The following is a 22,753-nucleotide window of genomic DNA, read 5'->3' on the forward strand; positions in this document are numbered from 1 at the left end:
CCCCTTGAAATGGTTTCAGTGGCTGGAATATGGAGGCAGAGAGGTGAAGTGGCTTCCAGCACAGGCCCTAGGAGGCAGTGCAGCTTCTGCCTGGCGCTCTCGGGATGCTAGGCTGTGAACACAGCTGCCATGCTGTGAGGAAGCCCTGGCCACGTGGAGGGGCCACATGGAGAGACCACACAGGGAGGCCACATGGACAGGCCACGTGGATGGGGCCACGCGGAGGGGCCAAGTAGAGAGACCACGTGGGAGCATTCTGGCGGATGGCTGCAGCTCAGGCCTCAGCCAACACGCCGAGGACACAGACTCCCTCCCTGTGCCAGGAGGCCCGACTCTGCAACCCTCAGGTCTAGTTTCAAAACGTTTTCTTCCTTCCGGAGGAAACCCGGTACCGTGAAGCAGTTGTTCTTCATTCTGTCTCTATGGGTTTGCCTGTTCTGAACATTTCATACAAATACAATGATAAAATATGTGACTTCGTGTGAGTCTGGCTTCTTTCACTTAGCATCTATGTTTTGAGGTTCATTCATTTTGTAGCATCTATTTCTTTTGTTTTATTTTATTATTATTATTTTTTACAGACACATTTTTGTAATAGTTTATTTTCTTATACCTCACTAATTTGTAGACTGTGAGGGCAAGGGGCATTTAGTAAGCACTCTAAACATTTAGTGAATGAAACAATGAGTGTATGATCCAGAAATTCCACTTTGGGGTGTTTATCCAAAGAAAAAAAAATTAACATCTCAAAAATATACCTACACGCCCTCATGTTCATTGCAGCATTATTTACAACTGCCACGACATTGAAACAGTTAGTGTCCATCATCAATGAATGAACGAACAAAGAGAATGTGGTGTACGTGTCATATATAAGGTAACCCAAAAAATGTATGCACATTTTTTATTTAATTAATTAGTTTATTTTTGTTACAGACGTTTCTCCTTTTCCCCCCACTGATTCCCCCCCCTCCCCGCCCTGTCCCCAGCTTTGTTGTCCATGTCCATTGTTCATGCACACACGCATATAAGTTCTGTGGTTTGTCTCTCCCACCACCCCCTCTTCTGGGGATTGTCAGTCTGTACCCCATTTCCACGTCTCTGGGACTACCCCATTCCTCAGACTGTTATGTTCATTATATTCCACAACCACGTGAGATCATATGATACTTGTCTTTCTTTGTTTGGTTTGTTTCACTTAGGATGATACTTTCCAGGTCCCTCCATGTCGTCTCAAAGGATAAGAGAGCTTTCTTTTTTACAGCTGCGTAGTACTCCATTGTGTATATGAACCACCACTTTTTTATCCATTTGTCTACTGATGGACACTTGGGCTGTTTCCAGATCTTAGCTATTGTAAATAGTGCTGCTACAAACATGGGGGTACATATATTCTTTCTGATCGGTGTTTCAGGCTTCTTAGGGTATATTCCTAGAAGTGGGATCACTGGGTCAAATGGAAGTTCAATTTTTAATTTTTTGAGGTAACACCATATTGTTCTTTTTGTTTTATTTTGTTAGGTGCTCTTGACTGGGAATTGAACCTATGACCCTTGGGTTCTTGGGCCGATGCTCCCTAAGCACTGAGCCAAACCAGCCAGGGCTGTAGCATCTGTTTCTATCCTGGTCTAGTCAGACATGCTGGCCCTTGGCAGTGCTTCGCCCTCCCTCTCTGCCTTCTGCCCGGTCACTTGAGAGCTGTTTGGTCTGGATGTTCGGGTCAGGCCCCAAGTCCATCCTTCCATTCTAGACGTGGAAGAAGGGTGGAGAGCAACTTTTCTGATCTCGGATTCTCTCTTACCTTTGAGAAGGGACCACAGGGTGACTTGGCCACCGAGAACTGGGCTTGGGTGAGGCCCTGATAAGAGACTGGTACAGGGTGAAACCCTCCGTGGCCTCCATACCCAGCCTCTCGGGCAAGGTGAAAACCAGTCTTTGGGGCCCCAGCGAGGTCATAGAAGACCCCTTAGCCACTTCCTGGGATCTTTGCCTTCCGACCTCCCACAGGATTGGCCCATTAGAGAGGAAAGGTCAGGGCCAAGGGGTCGCATCCAGTTCTGGACAGCCAGATGCCTCCTGGGCTGTGATACATGTTGCCACAATAAGATGGGCAAAACTTGCTCAGCATCTGGTAGACCAGAAGAAGAAGCAGAGACACACTCATGGGGAGGCCATGGAGAGAAGACCAAACACCACTGGGGGATTTAATGCTCTCTTCTCTTTGCTTTCTTCTCAGAAACAGACCTCTTCCTATTTTTCTTCTTCTCTTTGTTTTTCTCTCCTTTTCACCTCTCCCTTTTCCTCTGCAGGTCTCCCATCTCACTCAGAGTGAAAGCCAAAGGTCTTGCAAGGCCAACGAGTCCCTAATGATCTGCTTCCTCTTCCCTCTGAACTCATCTCTTACTGTTCCTTGAACTCCCTGGGCCCACAGCCACCTCAGGACCTTTGCACCTACCGTTCCATTCTCCTCCCAGATATCTGCACGCGGCCCCTCTTCCATTCTATCTTAAATTCCAACTCTGCTTCCTGGCCTTGCCTTATTTTCTCGACATTAATCGCTAGCGAATGTGTATGTGTATTAGTTTTTATCTCGTTTTCTGTCTGTCCATCCAACTTGTCCGAAACTCCCGTGAGGACAGGGATTTTGTCTGTTTGGTTCACCGCTCTATATTTAGAGCCTGGCACATAACAAGTGCTGGATAATGTTTGCTGAATGAATGAGTGAGTGGATGAATGAATGCTATGCACTCATGCCCAGCGGCCTATAGCTCGATGAAAGTGCTGTCTCCTAGCCCTGGGGATGGAGTTGAGACTGGACTTGAACACACAGCTATCCCCTCTGGCCCCAGCATCAGTGGCTTCTGTGCAGGGCTGGCCATAGCCGGCTCCAGCAGGTGTCTGACGGCCGACTTGACTTTAACCCAGTCTTCCCCACTGCGTGACAACCCAGTGAAACTTGACGTTCAGGAAATGCAGTTGCTGGCTTTCAGTGTGGACAGTTCTGGGGACAGCTGCCTCCTGGGCGGTGTCAGCTAGTTGACCTGAGACCTTTCTGGATGGTTCTGTCCTCTGAACAGGGAGAGCAGGGAATGGGCTGGGGTTTGGGAGATTTTCCTGAGCTCTTATATCTGACACAAGTGATAAAGAGCATCCAGTAAACATGAAGGGGACTTGTAACCCTGGAGGGAACTTTAGGACTCTGAGAATCCCTTTGATATTAATAATTCCCTTAATTATTTAGAAAAGAGGACAAGTCCTAATTCAGAAAAACATGTATTCCTGTATATTGGGAAGTTGTCTGTGTGTGTCTCTGTGTCTGTTTGCACGTATGCATGTCTGGGGCTCTGCATGTGTTTGTATGTATCACGTCTGGGTTGTCTGGGTGTCTGTGAGTGTGTCTGGGTGCCTGTGTAATTGGGGAGGTGGGCATCAGAAGGACAGTTCTGGACTCCGTGACATTCAACACAGTCTGGTGCGTATGGTGTTTTAGTGGCTACAGCACTCTGAGACTTAAGCATAATTACTTTATCTCCTTCTGTTTTGTTTCTCTGACACAGTGGTTTCAACGCTGTCTGCACATTAGTCTCCTCTGCAGAGCCTCTGAAATTCCAGTGCCCAGGAGTAACCCTCTCCCCCACCTCCTCCCCGTTTAAATCAGAGTTTCCGGATGTGGGACCCGGGCCCTGATATGTTGACGAAGCCTCGCAGCTGGCCCCAGCCATGGCCAGGCCTGCACCTCCCTGCTTTAATCTCCTGGGAGGTGTGCGCCCAGAGGGTTTAGTGGGGGCCGGAGGAAATACCCTGAGCTTGGAGCCGGGGATGTCAGTACTGCTCCGCTGTTACAGCATCTTTGACCTTGAGCAGGTTACTTTGTCTTTCTGGTCCTCAATTTTCTTTCTTGGTAAGATGAAGATAATTACACCTTTCTGCCTACCTTCAATTTCTGGATTGAGGGCATTTATGTGAAAGGGCTTTGTAAATTTTGAAAGGCTACATGAATGCGAAGAAATATTATAAGCATTTTTTGTGTTAGTCCTTTGCAGAGACCAAAAAATAAGGCCAGAGGTGGATGTATAATTACAGCAAGGTCGTAGCGAAAGAAAAGTCACAGGGCATGTAATGTCATTGTGCATCCACTCTGACTCCTGGAGACTGCATGAGTGACGTCCACATGTTACTTACCTTATGTTTGAGCTTTGCAGAAGCAGCTAAATGCAGTAAAGCCTGTGCTTGTAAGTCCAGGAGCTGACACGAGGTGGAGTCCGATCCATGACATGGTCAGGGAAGGCAGCAATTTCAACCCCTGGGCTGCAAGAATTTTTAAGAAGTGCAATTCCTGACTATTTCATCAGGGACACTGAGCTCTCTTCCCTTAGACTGTCAAATAAAAAAATGACAACAGCCAACACAACGATAGCCATCCAGTGTGAATGAATCAAAAGTATACCTATTTTTTTTTTTTTTTTGTCAGATGAGCAAACAATGTATTTTTTGGTGTGCGGCAGAATTTCAGTAAGTCGTTTGTGTGTGCTGTGAGATGGAAAAGGTTGAAAATCGCTGGGCTAAGGTATCCTTTGAGGACATGTTTTGCCCCCTTTAATTAAAATGATATTATTTACTGACATAATCACTTATATATCAAAATAAGAGTTTCAATGCCCTCTCACACTGTCTTCCCACAATCAGGTGGTGTTTTCATTCTGCCCAGAGGCTCCCTCTTATGTGTCGCCACTTCTGGGTATTGTAATTCCAGCCCTCTGTTCTGGGGCCTGAAGTTGAGTCTGCTCCCTCGGATGGATCTTAGAATAACATCAGAACGCTTTGTGCTTCTGATTGGGAACCAAGGAGAGGCCGACTGGGCTCCTCTGCGAATTCATTAGCTTTTGAGCCGCTTTCTGTCAATCTGACCTTCTCTGCCCCTCCCCCCTCCCTCCGCGTTTTAAGGGGGAGAACCTCATTTGCTGTAAGTCACTTCCTGTGATCAGGAGAGCGAGATGGAGATGTCATGACCGTCACTGGGGAAGCTGACGGACACTTGTCCTTTCTGCAATTAATGAAGAGTGACTTTGGTGGGGAAGCTGAATCATTCACACCCGCTGCCTTTGAGGCTCACCCCTGTGTACAGGTCACTCTGCATGAAGTAACTCCGTCCTTTCACAGAACCAACCCAGCGATTTTTATCAAGTTTTCCCATAAGAACCCAGGTTGCTCGGCTTTCTCCCCCGTTCCTCTGTTTGAAGACACATCTGAAATACACAGCTGTGGATGTTATGGCTCCATTTGTGTAGACACACACAACAGTTTTACAACAACACACACGGACCCCCTGCGATCGCCTCTGGGGAGGGGATTAGGTGTTTGAGCTGGTCCATGTTCTCACACAAAATCTTCTCTGGCAGGGTGGGTGCAGGGATTCCTTAACTGATTCAGTGCAAGCGTATTTCACTCCGCTAGACCCTAAAGAATAGATAGAAAGGGGTGCAGGCACCCCTCACCCCACCGTTTCGCTGACAGTCCAGGTCCCCAGTACTTCTCTTCATAGGCTGATGAGAGCTTGGGGGCGTGGAGTGTGGGTTTCCGGACGAGGTGCTCAGAGAGGGAGCAAGGGAAGAGGTCGATGGGAAACTGTGGGGTGCTGACTAAGTGACGTCATCACTGGGCCCCGTGGGAGGAATAGCTGGAGTGGTAGCTGGGCTCAGTGGTGTAGCTGGAGGCTGCTGGGTGTGAGTGGGGGCTGGGACTCTGTTCCTGTCTCTCTGTTGTGGATCTCCCTTAAGCTTCTGGACCGAGAACAAAGGTCTTGACTGTGGTCTTTTATCAGGTTCTCCCCACCCTCTCTATCTCTTCCCAACTGCATGTCCTCCCCCTTCTGGGCGTGTCCCTGGGATCATCACCCAACTCCCTGCCAATACCCTCTCATAACACCTTCTTCTCTGACCTCCCTTTAAATCTCTGAGAAACCCTTTCGTTCCCCAGAGGCAAGTGCTTTCTTCTCTCTCCTTCCTGTCCTTTCATTATAGACCGTGATGACCATTAGACCTGATCCTCAATCAACCATAGATCTTCTTCCCAACCCTTTCAGTAGGCAAAGATAAGTAGCAAAAGCAAAATCAAAGTTTCATTCTACAATGGCCTGGCTGTTGATAGCCTAACTCTTCATGTTCAAATAAAAGCACACCTGAGTAAAACAGAAGCTTCACCTCAAGGTATGCTAGCGTTGCCTTTCGTTCCAGACACTGTGAGTGGCTTTCTGGAGCAGGTTTTCCTGTCTCACTTACAGGACTTTGCACGTGCTGTTTCCTCTGCCTGCAACACACTTCCCTTCACTGTCCCTTCACTTCCATGACCCCTGCCTTTTCCCAGGGTTCCCTTTGGGCATGTCTTCCTCCTGTAAAAGTGTAATTCTCACACAGTTATTTTTTAACAAGTGCCAAACGTTTATTCAACCCATGAATGAGGTGTAGTAAATTGTTGCACTGTGGTCCCCAGTTACCCACACCTCCCTGGATCTATACCTTGCCACCTGGCTTGGCCATGACATGCGTTGGCCCATCAGATGATAACAAGTGAGGTATAAGCAGAGGTTCCAAAAGGACTGGCGTGTGGGTGTTTGCCCTCACGCCCTGCTCTCGGAGTCCAGTATCTACTGTGGCGGAAGCTGGGGCTACAGCTGGATGACGAGACACAGACGGTCCAGTTGTCCCTCTTCTCTGATGGTTAGCTGGCCAATCACTGGAATGTAAATGAGGCCATTTTATTTATTAAAAATTTTTTTTTTTCTTTATTGATTTTAGAGAGAGAGGAAAGGAGAGAGAGCCAGAAACATCAATGAGAGAGAACATCAATTGGCCGCCCCCTGCATGCCCCCCACTGGGGATCGGGCCCACAACCTGGGCATGTGCCCTGACTGGGAATTGAACCGGTGACCTGTTGGTGCATGGGTGGATGCTCAACCAGTGAGCCACACCAGCTGAGCTAAATGAAGCCATTTTAGATTATTCCCGTACCAAGGGTTCTGCCAACTAACTAAGTTTGGGGTTTTGTTCCACAGCCGAAGTTAACTGCTACGTAAGGGGATCATCGGTTCCCTGCAGATATGAGGAACTGAATTTTCTCCAGCACATGGAGGAAGAATGCTGAAATCGGACTGCGAATTCAGGGTTGAACTGGTTAACATCCAACAGGCAATAAAAAGTAACCTTTTGAGTTGCCTCTGTGAGAGACTCAGAGACTGTAGTGATTAGGAAATGAAAGTAAAAGTTTACCTTCAAAGAATGTCATGGAGTGAGGTTTCCGAAGGGCTGGCTTGTCAAATACGAAACACAGCGCGCGTTAAAAGAAAAACCGCAAAATCCCCAAAGCCGCCGTGCTTACATTAGCCTTTTCATGGTGAAAAGCATCGATTTTCTCAGACCACGTTCCCACTGCCAAAGGTCATGGCACACCTTCAGATACCAGCGTAGCAAAAGTCGAGGGCGCACGGGTTTGGTGAGGGAGCTCAGTTTATGGGAGAGAGTCAGTGTTCCCGTATAAGGGACCAGAGCCAGGCAAGGTGAACTTACTCTTTTTGCTTTATTTTGTTTCTAGTTGTGGCGTATAAAGAATTCAATCATACCGGAATCAGAAAGCGTCTGTCAGTTTTCATTTCTACATGTATTTATTGGCCGGAAAAAGTCATGTCTCTCCGTTGTATACAAGTGAACTTCTAATTTTATGTCTGGGCTCTAATCAAGAACTTGTCAAACAAAGCTACGCCCCAAGAGGGTCAGAGCATCCTCAGGGGGCTTTTCAGACAATGCTCCACGTGGCATCGAATGGTCACACAATCATGTTGTGTCGTATTTCCAAGTTACAGGTCATTTGCCAAACAGACCTCTCCCTGACCCATGAGGCCAGGCTAGGCGCCCTCCTTTGTGTGTCCTGGCCCCTGAACCCACTTATCAGTCTGTTTTCACACTGCGGATGCCAGTCCGTGAGGTCTCCTCCTCTAGACGGTGGCCTCCTTGAGGGTGGGGACTAGTGTTACCTACCTGTGGGTTCCCAAAGTTCAGCGTGATGCTGTGGGTAAACGTTAGTGGAGTGAACGGATCAGCAAGCTGTTTCCCCCCAGAAGCGAGGGCAGTGTTCCCCATGCTGGGCAGCACCAGAACCCCCAGGCGGCTTTGCCAAGCCGCTGCCCAGGTGGTCCCCGGGTGCTGGAGCCGCTCTGAGCGCCTCTTCCCACCTCTGGCCCAGTGACGTCACGTTGGTAGGTTAAAATCGGGCACGGTGGGAGTATTTACATCATGGGAATCAGCCAATGCTACCAATGAGAGTTTGGGTTTATGGGAGCCAGTTTTCCCACACCGTCGGGTCTACTCAACTCTGGTCCAGGAACCGGTATTTGAGTTTTTGGACTAGGATGGGACCGCAAACCGCAGCCTCCGGGCTTGCCCAGCCTGCTGCCTGCTCTGGTACTGCTCGCGGGCTGGGATCGTTTTCACATTTTAAAGGGTCGTGGGAAAAGAAGGAGGAGGAGGAAGAAGATGAAAAGATGAAGAGCAGGACAGGAGAAGATGAGAAAGAGGAAGAGGGAGGAGAAGGAGAAATGACAAAGATGAGATGTGCCTGCAAAGCCTGAAATATTTACTATCTGGCCTTTTATGGGAAAAGTTTGCTGACTAGGGAAGCTTCTAAACCCTGATTGCACATTATAAACACGGCGGAGAACTGTAAATACATTCTGATGCTTGGACCCCATGGCACCGGAGGTGGGCCCTATGGATTTGAAAGCTCTCCAGGGGCCTGGCAGGCGTGGCTCCGTTGGTTGAGCCTCCTTCCCGTGCACCGAAAGGTGGCCAGTTTGGTGACTTTCATCCCCAGTCAGGTGCCTATGGCTGGCAACCAGTCTGTCTCTTATCTCCCTTACTCTCACTCTAAAAAAAATAAAATCAATAAAAATATTAAAAAATAAATAAAACTGTGCAGCTGGTGTGGCTCAGTGGTTGAGTATCCACCCATGCACCAAGAGGTCGCTGGTTTGATTCCTGGTCAGGGCACATGCCCAGGTTGTGGGCCTGATCCCCAGTAGGGGGCATGCAGGAGGCAGCCAATCCATGTTCTCTCTCATCGATGTTTCTCTCTCTCTCTCCCTCTCCTTCTCTCTCTCAAATCAATAAAGGAAACATGAATGAATGAATGAATGAATGAATGAATAAATAAATCTCCCCCAGGACGCACCCATTCTGTCTGGGGTACAGGTCTCCTGGCCTCCACCCTTCCTCACCGCTTCCCTCCTCGTCTCCTCCGCATTTCCAAGCTGGTCCCAGACACCTGCGTGTCCCCCGCCTCAGTGTGAGGGTCTCTTTAGGGTCGCCCTGGGCCTGAAAAGCATCATTTTGCCTGAAAACAAGTGAGGGGCCCGGGCAGGGCCTCAGGGTGAGCATGACGTCGGACTGGGAGGGGGTGAGTGAGGGCTCCTGAGAGCTGAGCCATGTTGGTTTGCCCTCCCACTCTCGCCCCCAAACCTGGAGCTCACCACAGACATTGGGCACAGACAGCATTCCTAGCTGTGGGTGAACGGGGCGGGGTGGACGTTGTGTATCACCCACGTCTTAACATTTTTTGCCATCTTACTCAGTCTGCTTGAGGAGGAAGGGGGAACAGGTTCTTGGAGGAGGCTCCCCTCAGCGGCCATATATGTGCCTGCTTGCTCTGAGGACCCGCGCAGAATGTGGGTGGTTTACCCAAGATCCCAGGTCCAGCGCTGCCACTCGGAGGACTGGGAAGCTGCCCTCACGCGAGCAGTTGGGGAACCTCCTTGGGAGCCACTTCTAGAGCCTTTTTTTCTAAATTCTTTTGAATTCAGTCTGTATTGGTAATTTTCCTTGGCTAACAGGTTGCTTTTCAGGAACTGAAATTCAAATGGGTGGATTGATGCAAGTTGGGGAAAATCCAATAATTTGTGCAAAATAGAGAGATTAAATGTACAGACAGGTGGCATAGCGTAGTGGTTGAGCATGGGCTCTGGAGCCCATCACCTGGGTTCAAAGTCAGCCTCTACCACTTACTAGCCCTACGAACTCAGTTGAGTTACCAACACTTGGCGCCTCACTTCTTCATCTGTAAAATGGGATCATACAGTTACTTCCTGCACAGAGTTGTTGTGAGGATGAAATGTGTTGATACACATGAAGAGCTTGAGTCGTCATGGTTGTTATTGGGGTCCAAGCGCAGCACAGGCTGGCTGAGAGGCTGCTAACACGTTCTACAAGTGATCGGGTCACGTGGTAGTATGTTCTTATCAAGCCGCATCTCCCCAGCTTGGCTTTTATTTAAAAATAATGTTTTCATTGATTTTTTTTTTCAGAAAGAGAGGAAGGGAGAGAGAGATAGAAATATTGATGTGAGAGAGAAGCATTGGTCGGCTGCCTCCTGCACGGCCCCTACTGGGGATTCAGCCCGAAACCCAGGCATGTGTCCTGACCTGGAATCGAACTAGGACCTCTCAGTCCATGAGATGATGCTCAATCCACTGAGCTACACCCGCCGGGCCCCAGCGTGGTTATTTTGAAGAACTCATTTGGATGCGTGTGGCACTGTTAAGGTGGTTTCCTAACTGTGCCTTCTTTTGTCATTTGAAGAGGATGCTGTCTTAACCCGCTTTGTCTCCCTACTCTCCTTGCAGGGCCTGCCTTTCTGGAAGGATTCTTTTGAGCAGACTGGAAAGCAAAGGGAGAGAAGGGAGCCTGGGGGCTGTAACCTGTCCTGGGATTTCCATATGGAAAAGCATAGGGTTGCTGAAATGGTTGGAAGTGGGAATTTGAAAATACAGTGTTTACATTGGGCATGTCTATTGCCAATAGTAAAGAATGAGGAAAAGGATGAAGTCTGTGGAAGGCTCCCCTTCCCCTTGTCCCCCTTAGTGTCGAATAGGGAGACTTGGAGTACAGGGGAGAGGGCTGCAGAAACAGCTGGGAGGTGTGAATGGATGGGAGAGAAAGGAAGTTTTGCTGGGATCCACCTGTATAGACCCTTTTGCGGTTTTACAAAATAGAAAATGTAAATAACATAAACTTTTAATTTATTTTACTTTGAAAATTAACCTATATAAGGTGGACATTTTGGGGGGAATGTACAGTTCTGACTTTTAACCACCACCACGGTGGGGGCAGAGCAGTTCCAACACAGTTCCTGCTTTTCGTTTTATTGGTTCCTGCACTTATCTTTAGTATCTTCTTCTTTTGCTTAACTTGGGTTTATTTTGCACTTCTTTTGCTGGTTTTTAAAAGTGGAAGCTTATATTGTTGAGCTGGGACTTTCCTTTCTAATATAAGCATTTAAAGCTATCAATTTCCCTCTTAGTGCTGCATTAGTCATGCTACACACAAATAGGTTGTCTTTTCTATTTTGTTCACTTCAAAATATTTTCTTTAAAAAATTTGTTTTTATTGATTTTAGAGAGAGAGAGGAAGGGAGAAGGAAGAGAGAGAGAAACATCGATGAGAGAGAACATCGATTGGCCACCTCCTGCATGCCCCCCACTGGGGATCGGGCCCACAACCTGGGCATGTGCTCTGACCGGGAATCTAACAGGCGACCTGTTGGTGCATGGGTCGATGCTCAGCCACTGAGCTACACGAGCCAGGCACTTCAAAATATTTTCGAATCTCCCTGAGACTTTGGTCCATATGTTATTTAGAAGTGTGTTGTTTAATTTCCAAGCGTTTGGACGTTTTTCTATCTTTCTATTATTGATTTTAAATTAATTCCATCATGATCAGAGAACATTTATTGTGTGAGCTCAATCAATTTTAATTTGTTAAAACTTGTTTTATGACCCAGCATATCTTTGTCAATGTTCCACATGTACTTAAAAAGAATGTGTATTTTTCTGTTGTTGGGTGGAGTGTTCTATAAATGTCAATTAGATTTAGTTGGTTTATAGCTTTTTTAGTCCTATATTAATAGAGCTGAAGAATCATAAACCAACTTTGTACTTGAAACCTTGTTGATTTTTCTCCTCCTTAGTTCTATCAGTTACTGAAACGGGAGCTGAGGTCTTCTAGCACATTGCGAATTTGTCTATTTCTAGTTCTCTTTTCACGTTGGTCAGTTTTTGCTTTATACTTTTTTGAAGCTCTGTTTTTAGGTGCATATACATTTATGACTGGTCTGCCTTCTGGCAACCTGATCCTTTTATAATTATGTAATGTTCCTCTTTATCACTGGTAATGTTCTTTGCTGAGTCTGCTGTGTTTGCTATTCGTGTAGACACTGCAACTTTCTTTTACTTATGTTTGCATAGAATATCTTTTTCCATTCATTTACTTTTAACAAACCAGTATCATATTTGAAGTGAATTTTTTGAACAACATATAACTGGATAATTTAAAAAAATCTATTGACACAATCTCTTTTCAATTTGTGTATTGCACTTAGTCCTACCATTTTGTTATTTGTTTCCTTTTGTTTTCTCTCTGTGTCTCTCATTCCCTGTTGAAGAACTTGCATTGTATTCTCTAATTTTCTCTGACAGCTTCTTTCCCCAGCCTTGGGTGGTTTCTTCACACACACGTGGGCCAATCAGTGTCTGCTGCAAAATCGATCGGGCCCCTCTGCGGACCTCTCTGTGCAGCAATCTTCTCTCTGACAGTTTGTTCTTTGAACTCCAGCTGTTTTGTTCTCCTTGGATTCTTACCCTCATATCAAGTCTGATAGTCTTTACCTGAATTCCTCCTCCCCGCACCACAGCCTGTAAACTCAGGGCCTATCATCATGTTTACTGCCTTTCACACCGGATGCCCACTGTCTTATAGACGGTCATTTCCTGAGTGTTGTTTGTTTTCGTTTGTTTCAGACAGGTGGATACATCCAGTGTCTGTTACTTTATCTTGGCCAGAGCATAACTTTATGATTTACTCTTAATTCAGAGAGTCTCAGACTTTGGACTATCAAGATTCACTTGGCAGATCTAATATTAAAATGCAGACACTCCTATCAGTGATGCTGGGGTCTGAGGAGGGAGCAAGGGGTCCGGGTTTCAGTGCCGGCCACGGTTCTAGAAGTGCTACTTTTAAACTTCCTTCTGCCGGCCACACCTGCCCTGTAGGTCTCAAAGTTCAAAGGTCTCTGGTCTCAGGTTCCAGCCTGACATCCACTTGTCACTCACTGTAACCTTGGACCAGTGTCTCAACCTCTCTGGGTCACCTATCGTAACAACCTCGCAGGTTATAATAAACTCCAAAGAGGACAAACTAAGCAAAATGCTAGCACCTAGCAAATATGAAATCCATGCTAGTTATTATTGTGTGTATGCTCTTACCTGATGGTTATAAGAACCCATTTGACAGATGAACCTGTGGTCTCCAAGGGAGGTTTAGTGACCAAGTCATTTAGTCAGCAAGTTGCAAAGTTAAAACAGGGACTCATATCTGACTTTTAGTCCAATACTCTGTACCTCCGTGGAGTCTGCAATCCAGGTGGAGGGTCCCCAGCAAGGGGAGAGGGACTACAGGTGTGTATGTGTGTGTGAGGGCATGCATGTGTGACTGTTAGTGTGTGTGTTTGCAGCAGTGAGGGGAAACTGCATTACATTTTGCATGATGGTCAAATCAGTTGTTAACTTTCAATTTTGTGGGGGTTACCACCAAACTGTGGTGTTTCATACCATGCTAAGTCCTAGTCTACACTCCAAATTAAAACCCCATTGCTGCAGTGCCATTTTTGGGTGTCTCTTTTGTGACTCTTTTTAATTTTTATTTTTTGCTTTATTGATTTTAGAGAGAGAGGGAGAGGGAGAGAGAGATAGAAACATTAATGAGCGAGAACATTGATTAGCTGCCTTCTGCATGCCCCGCTGTGGGGATCGGGCCCACAACTTGGGCATGTGCTGACCGGGAATTGAACAAGCAACCTCTTGGTGCCTGGGTCGATGCTCAACCACTGAGCCACACCGGCCGGACTCTTCTGTGACTTTTATTCTACCTCCAACATTCAGGGGATTGGAAGTGAGTTGGGATGGGGGGAGGGGAGGACTCTGGTCTTACCATCTGGTTCTGCCCTCAGTTCCGCCCCTCCCATCTACTCCAGTACAGCACATTCAGAAACTCTTCAAGTGTAAAGCTATTTATAATGGTGTGGGATCTATTTATGGGAAAGGTGAGTAATAAGACACAACCTCAGTCCACTCAACTAGCTTATTGGGTTCAGGTCTGAAGTGTTTAACTGTCCATTCCAAGTAGTCCACCTCTTCAATGACCCTTTTATACTGTAATCCCATCTGCAGACCTCTGAGTTCTCCTTCTAAGTCTCCTTAGTTTATGGGGAGCAGAGTATTCATATTTTTTTCTGTTCAGTTCCAGGTCTTCCAAACCCATTCCAAAAGTTACATGTCAAAAGCATGAAGACTCTAACCATGTCAAGTAGGCCAAAAGGAATTGGGAATGAAGGACAGGGGAAATGCAAGTATTATGGATTTGATGTAGAATACCTTGGTTAGTAAATTTGTAATTAATCAGGCCTCTTCCTCCTTTGAGTCACTTGAGGCTCAGGACAAGGGGGGCCATGATTTTTAGGTGTCCACTCACTGTGGAGGCAAATGATAGGACCAATGAATGGGTTTCGTCTCGGGAACGGGTTTCCACAGGCCACCCCTGGTGAAGGTCCAGCGGAGGTCAGTTACCGGAGCCCTGATTTACGACTTCCTCTGGCTCTGCAGGAATGTGCTGGGCGATGGGGCGCACAGGCCAGGTCTGCCCGCGCTGTTACAGGGTCAGGGTCCTGGCACCCCCACACCCGAGCCACCGCCGAAGTGTGCTGGAATCCTGCAAACGGTGGAACGAACGAGCTTCGCCCGTCTCCCCAGCACAGACGGGCCCACTGTTTATCCCCCCCAAGCTCCTGCGTGTGGGATACGCCGCGGACGCCCAGACAGTCCTCCGGAGCACACAGTGCTGGCGCTCGTATTCCCGTTATAGACGGGGCACAGATTGGTACCCGAACTCAACCCGATCCCCCTGGCTCTCTGACCAGGTGCTCTGGCTCAGGCCTTGACAGGGTCCCTGGTTCACGGCCAGAGAGGAGGAACCAGCCAGCAGACAGAGCCAGAGAACGTGGGTTCCTGTCCAGGCTTTGTCAGTGACTGACAGGTTTGGGGGAGTGGTCTAACATCCGGGGACCTCCCAGCCTCCTCACTCAGCAGCGCAGAGCCTGGACGAGAGTGGAGCTTCCTGACCTCGAGGAGGGACGTCTGGACCCGTGGACCGGCCTGGCGTGGCCGGCGCGGCGCTGGCAGACGTCCGCAGGTGGCGCGCATGCGCCCCCGGGGAAGCCTCACCACCAACCTGAGCGTTCCTTCTGCACTGTGCCAGTGCCCGGGGGTTCACGCCACTGTGCTGGGGAGGTAGACCCAGAGGGGAAATGACGCCCATTTCACTTGAAGATCTGGAGATGTTGTAATAGTAGTAAGCAAGCACAGATGTCTCGTGGAGGAAAGTCAACATTCACACAAAATTTATAAATAAAGGGAGGTCTTCATGAAACGCCTTGTTTGTGGCGGGCATCTCCCCCCTCCTTCCCAGTCCTGCTCCTTCGCTCCTCGGCCTTGAGGTGCTTTGGTCCACAAGCATCCTAGGCAACCCAGAGGCCCATCCAGCCCGATGCACCAGCAAAGCCTCAGCGTTGGAGGGGAAGAGGGATCCATCGCCTGACCTACCTCCAGCTCCACTCGCCCACGAAGCTGTGTCTGAACAGGGCATCGCAGGCTGAGACACGAGAAGCCCTTTCTCCAGACCCTTGCACTGACCTGTGCGTTTAGCAGGTTGGGATTACTCTGCCTGAGGGCACAGGCTTGCCCCCCGCTCTGCCGCAGACCACTGTTAGCCCGGCTCTGGTGCATTCAGTGGCGGAGACTAAAGACAGACCAGTGTTTGCAAGAGGCGGGGTGGGAGCTCTGATAGGGACGGACCCCAGGGAAGCAGGGGCAGAAGCAGTAGCCGCCGGCCCTCGGGCCTCACCTGGTCTCCTTCATGAGTCTATGGGATGCCCTTAGGAACCCCGGAACCAGAGGGAGGGTGGGAGAGGCAGGTCCCGAGTGGACTGAGGCTGGGGGAGAGTGGCAGGAGCTGCAGGCATTTGTTTCCTGTGTCCTGTGTCCTTCCTCTGCCTTTGTCCACATAGGCAGGTGGATGGGGTCTGGAGTCTCGTTTCATTTGTTCCTCCCAGGTCCCTAGGGGTTTCAGGCCGTCGTAATGGACTGTTTTAAATGTTTCAGAAACTCTAATGGAAGTCATATTGCATCTGTTTTCTGCTGTTTGTATACCCAGTTATGGATGTGCTGAATAAATCATGGGGAAATGAATTAATTATTCCTTAATGATTAGTCTCTTCGGCAGAAATGTATTGGAAGATGAGGGATATTTGGTAGGGAAGTGATACAGGAGCATCTCGGTGTTGACTCAGTTGGGTGATAGCACGGGTCAGAGGCTCCTTAGGGGTCTCTCCGGCCCCACAACCCTTCCAGCAAAGGGTCCAGCGCGGCCAGCAGCTGGCGGCCCCCATGGCACCGTGGGCACGAGGGAGGAGAAGGCAGATGTCACCGTCACTTCTCCCGTCTGCAGATGCAGGACGTCAGTAGGTCCAGAGCAAGGTCTGTGTGAGCCGCATTAGGGAGACTCCAGTCTCTTCCGGGTCCCTGTGCCCAAGGCAAGGAAAAACCCTGGACCGACGGGCGGCATGCCTGCTTACAATGCTAGACCTTATCAGCCCAGTGGGCCTCAAACTATGTGCACATCCAAATACCTGGGGGAAACGTAAAAAAAAATTTTTTTTCTTTATTGATTTTAGAGAGAGAGAGAGGGAGAGAGAAATAGAAACACAGATGAGAGAGAACATCGATTGGCCGCCTCCTGCATGCCCCACACTGGGGATTGGGCCCACAACCTGGGCATGTGCCCTGACCGGGAATCGAACTGGCGACCTCTTTAGTGCATGGGTCGGTGCTCAACCACTGAGCCACGCCAGCCAGGCCCCTGGGGGAAATTTTAAAAACACAACTGGGCTCAGCTTTCAGAGTTCCTGGTTCAGGTCAGGGATAGGACCACGAATGTTCATGTCTCACTGGGTCCCAAGTGATTCCGCTGCTGCTGCTGCCGGTCCAGGGACCACACTTGGCAAACACATTTCCCCCATTCTCCCAGCTCTCCTCTCTCCCGTGGCTTTCCTGTCCTCCCCACCTGTGCCCCAGACCACTCTGCTCCCTCAGTGCCTTCTGCCCGTGTTCCCGGGCTCCCCGCTCCTTCTTCTGCACCAGCTCCCACGACCTCTTCCAAAACAATGGCACACTTGATTTTCTTGACAAGCAAAATGCAGGTACCACGGGCGGAAAAAGCAGTGCCTCCCCCAGGCTGGTCAGGGTCACTAATTGCAGGCGATTGGAGAGCGCGGCTGGCCAGGACACAGGGTCCCTCACAGCTGACAGAGCCGCCTGGGGCTGGGGCCGCCCAGCCAGAACTCCATGTGACCTGGGCCAGGTTTGCTTCCTTGTGTCCTGGGAGACAGTGGGAAAGACGGGGTCACCCAGAGGGCAGCGCCCAAGCACAGGCTCAGCAGAAAGGATCCAGGAGCTCTGAGGCTTGAGTGTGAGGGCGCCAGCATCCTCTGGACGGCTCGCTAAGTCCCGCCGCGCGGCCCGTCTTCAGAGGCGCTCAGTTGGAGGTCTAGGGCAGGAACCCCTGGGATTTCCTGCAGGATCTCCCATAGGGGCAGTCTTTGGGATCAGGGAGACAGAGGCCAGGGTTGAGTGTTTGCTGTACAGAGGAATGAAGGGAAGAATGAGAACGTGTGACTGCTCTGAGGTCAGCGACAACGGCCCCTGGACCGCCCGCGTTTGGTCCTTGGCCTCGTACAGTAGACACACTCCCGCCCAGCGAAACCTTGCCCTTCCCAGGCCGGGACAGGCTTGCCTGCTATCTGAAAACAGAGCATTCCCGTAAACTCTTTCATGGGTCCGAATGTCACAAAATGAAGAAGCAACAGCCATTAATTTTTATGGAAAATGTTTTGGTGTCCCAGACCCAGAATTCAATGCTTGCACCACGGAAACACCTAATTACGTTCAGGTTTATGCTTAGCGCAACGCCTTTCTTCACGTGCCCCCTTGGCCTTTCGGGCACCTAGGACGCATCTCGCACGGAATGTCTGGGATGAAGCCCGGCGCTCGCGCACACGGCTCAGAGGCGTGCGGCCTGAGCCCCAGAGGCTGGTGCAGCTCCAGGGAAGGAGCCTGTGGGGGCCCCTCTCCCTGCTCGGGGCGCCCTGCCAGCTCCCTGGAAACCGAGCACTTTGGTATCTTTGCTTTGTGCCTTTTTTTCCTCCATAAAAACAGAGTATGACTGTATTTGGTTTCTACCAGTCTGAACCGTCGTCCAAATATCCCTGACGAGGAGTGACTTAACCATTTCGTCCGCTTTTCTGCCAGATATCATTTTGTCCACCAGGAACTAACACAATCCAAGTCGATGGGGACGTGGTCCCCAATACTGCCTATAGTTTCCTTCCCAAAAGCAGCCCGATCCTTCTCACAGCCCCCCCTCCCTGAGAACAGAAGGGGCTGTCATACGTGGAAGGAAGCTGAACACATGTGTTATGTCTCTGTGATCAGCCCAAACGTGTCTGCCTGGCTGCCTTTTTCCTTAGTGTTGGTTTTTACCCAGAAGGCTCTTTGGTCCTTTATGCAAATGAATGCTGAGCCGACCTCAACAGTGGTAAACTCAGCTTGTGATCAGCCAGGAGGGGTCCCCTTTCTCTGCCACACTGTAATTTCACCGAGAAAGGAGTTGCATTTCAGGGGCTTTAAGATTGGAGTGGGCTATGGAACCTGGGTAGACTCCCCCCCACAGCATGCCCATCTTCCCCTGAGTTTGTGGGTCCCTCTTGGTCCTCTCTGTGGTGAACCGTGGAAATGAGGTCGTGTGAAGTGTAGACCTGACTTTAAATAGCTTTAGGACACAGGTCCTCTAGTCCTGGAATCGTTAGGAGTCTGAAGAGATGATGCAAGAGCACAGCCCTGCTTTGATTTCTGCAAAGGAGAAACAATACACACGAAGGAGTTTCCGAAGGCCATGCTGAATCCCATTTGGTCCTTGTGATTCTGATGTCTTTATTACTATCCTCTAATAGGCAAGGGTCACCTAGGCGGTCACTTCACCTATAAGTGGCAGAGTTGACTGAGTTCAGGGCGCTGAAAAAGCCCAAACGCCCTCCGAGGGACCAGATAGGATGAGGGACCACAGAGATGGATGTGGTAGGAGGCTCCCCAGGCCCAGCTCCTTGGAGAAGTGTCTGGGAGGACAAGTCCAGATCGGCTCAGCCCCGCTCTGCCCAGCGGACGTGTTCCTGTCTCCCTCTGCGCCCTGCCCTGTCCCACGCGGTGAGCATTCATGCGTGCTGCAGTGACGCAGCAGCGGGGAGGCCTGGTCAGGAGCACGTTCCCGGGCCCACGGCCCAGCCCGGTGGAGGCCAGAGGCGGGATGCTTCATGACTCGTCGGCTGCATGATCCCGGTCACCTGCCCCGTCAGCAGGGCTCTGGAGAGGCCAGCTAGCCGTTTATGGACGGGAAAGAGGACATGCCTGGCAGCCTGGAGACAGACCTGGAGACCTGGACCCCAGGGCCCAGTCCTGCATCTCCTACTGTCCAGCTGCTTGGACTTGGAAAGGTCACTCCATCTGCTGGCTTCCATTTCCCTGTTTCTAAGGGAACAGGGCTGCTCAACATCCTAACTCTTCTAAATGTCACAGGACTAGTAGCAGGGCTCGGCCAGTGTGGCTCAGCAGTTGAACGTCAACCTATGCACCAAGAGGTCACCGGTTCGATTCCTGGTCAGGGCACATGCCCAGGTTGTGGGCCAAATCCTCAGTGAGGGGCATGCAGGAGGCGGCCAATTGATGTTCTCTCTCATTGGTGTTTCTCTCTCTCTCTCCCTCGCTCTTCCTGTCTCTCTAAAATCAATAAAGAAAAAAAAAAGAAAAGAAAGAAATGCAGAGTCTCAGGCCCCTCCCCAGACTTACTGAATCAGAATCGGCATTTAACAATTAACTTGGTGCTGGTGGCCTCCAAGTCTGTGCCATGACGGGTCCCTGAGCATTGTCCTGGTGGCTCTTGGGTTGCAGACCAAGCTTGCCTCAGAGGGATTGCCCCAATTCCCCCATGCCTCGCCCAGGTGCGTCTTCCCAGTTCTAGCCCTTAATCAGGGTGCCCAGATGCTTGAGGAGAAATTCCAGGAAGCCCTGCGTGTGGACCTCTCTTTTCTTCCAGGGGTCAGTAAGGAATCAGCTGGAACTGAATTCAGCTCACCTCCTCCTTCCACTATCACAGTCTTACTCTGCTGCTTCTCCAAAGCAGGGGCAGATGCGCCCCTGCAGAAGCATGCCCTGCAGAGTGGGAGACAGCCCGAGTTGCACTGGCGCACTCTATGGAGACTCATCATACATGCATCGAACCTGCACACCGACAGCAGGGGGCGGCATAGAGGAACAGTGAGTAGTGGGAGGAACTCCCTGGAGTGACTGTGACGAGGGAGGTGGGAGTCCGTGGGTGCTGGTCAGCTCATCTCCCTTCCTTGGCCTCTCAGGCGGGCACACAGGCTCCGGGCTGAGGGTGAGGCTAGTTTTTCAAGATTTGCACTTTTGAACAATGTGGCTGCTGCCAAATGAAAGCCAACTATTGCATTTGGTTCCCAGCCAAAGAAACAGAGACCTGTCCCATGTCTAGACTGGACAACCAGCGGGCCTCACGCGAAGCTACGTGGCTCTGACACAGGGTCTTTCCTAAGGAAATGTTCCGAGTGACTTCGGTTAAGCGTGGCAGGCAGGGGAGATGCTTCCTCACTGCGTGTAGTCAGGTCAGAAACACAGACTAGTTAACTGGGGCAATCAGCCGGGAAAGAGACTCAAGGAAGGTTCTGCGTAGGAGGGGAATCTTTTTTCTCCCCTTTTACTTAATGTCTCATCTAGAATGTTCTTTCATGATATCGTTTCAGGTTTCTGAGACCAGCCTAATTCCTTTTTTTTTTTTTTTATTAGTCACTCACTTAGCAAATATTTATTGAGGGTTAAATATCGGCAGGCACTGTGCTGCGAGACCAGCCTAATTCTGGGAAGTCAGTCGTGGTTGAGCACAGACCTTCCAGAAGATTCCAAGGGGTCAGGATAACCCGTGTGCTGTCTCCACCGCACCGGGCTCTCTGCACCCCTTCCAGGAGGTGCGGAGTGAGGGAGGAATTCCGAACTTTGCAGAGGCAGTTGCACTACTGGACAGAGGATGACCAAGCTGGGAGTCACAGCAGTGTCCTGGGAATTGCAGACCCACAAACCTGCTCCCGCGTGTCTCAGCCAAAGGCCGAATCAACTTTATTTAGGTAACTATCTCACACCATAAAACATCTGAGGCAGCGTATAAGAAACACACACACTTTTAGGGTGAAGGATATATAAAAAGTACAAAAGGAGACGGGGGAAATAAATTATCGGAGCAGGTGGACCACAGGCGCCGAGCGGACTCACATCGGAAAGGTGACCCTCCCTCTGCTGTAGGGCCCGCACAGACTGGGCAAAACTGAATTAAGGTGAAAACAAATCCCCAGTCTTAGGATCAAGAAATAAGGCTACACGACGGCTTAGCGGCGGCCTGGACGGCTGCGGTTGACTGAGCTCCACCTGAGCTCGCCGTGTGGCCTCGGACCCAGGTCCAGCACCAAGGAGGGTGCCTCTCACACAGCACTGGATGTGCACCTGCTTTTGCAAATTTCATTTTGAGATCTGCTGCCAGGTGCCAGCTGGATGGCCCCAAGAGGTGGAGGAGGTGGAGCCCTTGGGGACACCGGTGTGTTCAGGGCGCCGCAGAGGAGCACCACGCAGGGAGACGCACGTCAGCAGGAGAGCCCGTATGCATGGCCGTGCCCGGTTCCAAGGGCTCGCTGTTAAAGGACATTGGCAAGAGGGGCGCCAGGGACGGGACTTCTCTGTTGGTGTCTAAATCCACAGCGGGGTCAGTGCCCCGAAGGCTCCGGGGAGAACCTGAAGGCCTCTCAGGCCCTTCCGAAGCAGCCGGGGCACCGGCCGTGGCTGGAGCTGGCACAGGGCCGCTGGAGCCTGGCCGGGCCTGGACGCTCGTGCAAGCCTGGCATCACGGCCGTTCGTGGGCATCCTACTGGCTGCGTTGGAAGCTTCTGCCTCGCAGCCTCCTGTTCCTCCTGGCACCAGAAGTGATGGGCAGCGAAGAGGTACGTCTTCTCGCGTTGAGGCTTCTCCGTCAGAAGGGATCTGTGCTGAGTAAATGAAGACAAAACCGATGAGCCCCAGACCTGAGCACAGCCTTTCAAGCCCGTGTGTGGGGTATCAAGCCTGGTTCTTGGCGTCAGCTGGACTTGGTTTCGGTTCTGGAGCTGTGTATCCCCGCCCCGTTCCGTGGGCCAGTCCCCGAACCACGTTGACACTGTTTCCCACCTGGAGCATTGGGGCTTGAGTCCCAAACTCAAGCGCTGAGAGCATCAGGTAAGACCACGAAACTGAAATAAATGTTTGGCCCAATAACTGTCAAGGTGCTCATCAAACCTCAGTCCCCTCTCTCTACCCTTCCTTTCGGGCAAAGCCAATGTCTTTCTTTGGGTTCCGGATTGTGCCCCCACCTCCATCTTGGTCATGGCCAGACACCCACCTGTTTTCATTGTTACTTCCAAGTCCTCTTTCCCCTCCGCCGGCTCCTCTGCCCCCTTG

This window comes from Molossus molossus, unplaced genomic scaffold (assembly GCF_014108415.1).
Source record: "Molossus molossus isolate mMolMol1 unplaced genomic scaffold, mMolMol1.p scaffold_m16_p_19, whole genome shotgun sequence".
Classification (NCBI taxonomy): domain Eukaryota; kingdom Metazoa; phylum Chordata; class Mammalia; order Chiroptera; family Molossidae; genus Molossus; species Molossus molossus.